The sequence below is a fragment of the Chrysochloris asiatica genome, unplaced genomic scaffold (assembly GCF_000296735.1).
Source record: "Chrysochloris asiatica unplaced genomic scaffold, ChrAsi1.0 scaffold00011, whole genome shotgun sequence".
Lineage (NCBI taxonomy): Eukaryota > Metazoa > Chordata > Mammalia > Afrosoricida > Chrysochloridae > Chrysochloris > Chrysochloris asiatica.
The window spans coordinates 22188545-22191396 of NW_006408529.1; the positions used below are offsets into that span (position 1 = coordinate 22188545).

At 36.2% G+C, this 2852-nt stretch overlaps 1 pseudogene; it reads right to left on the reverse strand.

Moving 5' to 3' along the window:
• Positions 1-2746, reverse strand: part of LOC102816659 — a 27040-nt pseudogene extending 24294 nt beyond the window's left edge.
• Between the last annotated feature and the right edge of the window lie 106 nt (positions 2747-2852).

A 2852-nucleotide genomic window follows, 5' to 3' on the forward strand; every position in this document is an offset into this window, starting at 1 on the left:
TTCCTGTGCAGCAGCTTTGCCCAATGTAAATATTTTAGATTAGATAGAATGTTTTAATAATTGGCCTTTATGAAATATTATAAAACAATTAAGATATATTTTAATGAATGCTTATTGATTTTATTGTAATGAAACTATTGGGTATTTCTAATTAATTTGACTATGTTTCAGTTATAGAAAATAATTTTCAGATTCTCATCTATGAAATTTATTAACAAAAAGAACATTTAAAGATAAATCTTGTAGTATAATGCTGTTTGTAATAGAATAATATTCATAAACCTAACAAAAAGACCAGTGAATACCATTATTACTCAGATTTACACACCAATTCTTAAAGTCAGTGATGATGAAATTGAAGTATTCTACTAACATATTCATTCTGAAACTGATCAAATATGTAATCAAGATGTATTGATAATTCCTAGCGATTAGAATGCAAAGGTTAAAATCAAACAGGAAGGATCACTAGTTGGAAAGTATGACCTTGGTAATAGTAATGATGCTGGATATTGCGTGAGCGAATTTTGCTAGACCAATGACTTCTTCATTGCAAACACCATTTTTTAACACTATGAAAGACAACTATACACATGGGTCTTATCGGTTGAAATACACAGAAATCAAATTGACTTCATCTGTGGGAAGAGATGGTAGAAAAGCTCCATAATATCAGCCAAAACCAGGCTAGTGACAGACTGCGGGACAGAACATCATCTGCAAACTCAAGAGAACTGAAGAAACTTAAGTCCACAAGTGCCAAAATTCGACCTTGATAACATCTCACCTGAATTTAGAGGTCAACTCTAGAACAAATTTGAGGCATTAGGAATTAAAGTTCAAAGACTAGAAGAGTTGTGGGATAACATCAAGTACATCATATACGAAGAAAGTGAAGAAAGAAAATGGTCATTAAGAAGACAAGAAAGTGAATGGTCATTAAGAGGACAAAAAAAGAAGAAGAGAGTCTGAAACTTGCTCTCCAGTGTAGAGATGCTAAAGCAAATGGGAGAAATGAGGAAATAAAAGAGTTAAACAGGAATTTCAAAGGGTACCTCAAAAACACAAAGTCAAATATTATGATATGTGTGAAAACCTGAAGTTAGAACACCAAAAGGGAGGAAAAGGCCATGGATTGCTCAAGCTGAAAGAACTGTAGTAAAAATTCAACTTTGACTTACAGTATCGAAGGAATCTATGGCCAAAATGAAGTCCTGGTGTGGCACTGTGGGTTAATGCATGGTCAGTGGTTCAAGCTCACCAAGTGCTCTCCGGAAACTCTATATGGGATCACTGTGAATCAGAGCCAACTTGAGAACACTTAACAACAGTAAACAACAATGCGCAAAATAATAAATGATACAGAAAGCATCAAAAGAAGATGTTCAACCCTTTCAAGAGGTACATACGATCAAGAACCAATAGTACCGAAGGAAGAAGTCCAAGGTGTGCTGAAGGCATTGGAAAACAACAGAACTCTGGGAACTGAAGCAATATAAATTGAAATCTTTCAACACACTGATGCAGCATTCGAGGCACTTACTCATCTATGCCCAGAAATTTGGTAGACAGCTACCTGGCCAATTGATTGAAAGAAAGAGGCCCATATATTTGTTTCCATTCCAAAGATAGGTGACCCAGTGTAATGCAGAAATCATTGGACAATATCAGTAATATCACATGCAAATAAAATTTGCTAATGGTCATTCAGAAACATCTGTTAAAGTACATTGACATGAAACTGCAAGAGATTCAAGCAAGATTCAGACAAGGACTTGGAACTAGTGATATGGTTACTGACATCAGATGGATCTTGGCTGAAAGCAGAGAATAACAGAAAGAAGTTTACCTATGTTTAATTGACTATGCAAATGCTTTTGACTATGTGGATCATGACAAGCCATGGACAGCATTGCAGAGAAAGAGAATTCTGGAACATGTAATTGTTCTAATGAGGAACCTATACCTAGACGAGGAGATAGTTGTGTGAACAGAATAAGGAGGTGTTGAATGGTTTAAATTCAAGGAAGATGGGCAGAAGGTTTGTATTAGTTCACCATATTCATTCAATCTATATGCTGAACAAGTAATCTGAGAAATTAGATTATATGAAAGAGAACATCACATCAGGATGGGAGGAAGACTCATTAACAATCTGCAATATGCAGATGATACAAACTTGCTTGCTCAAACAAAAGAGGACTTAAAATACTTACTGATGAATGTATAATCAGAGAACACAGACTCCAGGATTGCTTGCAGCTCAATAAAAAGAAAACAATGATCCTCACCAATGGACCAGTAAACAACATCATGTTAAGTGAAGAAAAGATTGAAGTTGTCAAATACTTCATTTTTCTTGGATCTACTATCAACATACATGAAAACAGCAGTCAAGAAATCAAACGATGTACTGCAATAGAGACACAACTGCATAAGACCTCTTTAAAGTATATGAGTAAAACTGTTGGTTTATAGATTAAGATGCAATTGATCCAAATCATGGTATTTTTAATTGGTTCATATGCATTTGAAAGTTGGGTGGTGAATAAGGAATACAGTAGAAGAATTGATTTATTTGAGTTATGGTGTTCGAGAAGAATATTAAAAGTACATTGGAGCTCTCCCTCCTCCACCACTGCCGCCTCCTTCTTCTGCCACTCTTGGTGCTGCTTGTGTGCTCGTTCGTGCGGACCTGGTACCTCTTTTGTGAAGCGGCAGCTGAGGAGACTCCGGCGCTCGCCATGGCCAAAGAGAAACCCAAGGAAGGAGTCAAGACTGAGAACAACGATCTTATTAATTAGAAGTTGGCGGGGCAGGATGGTTCTGTGGTGCAGTTTAAGATTAAGAGG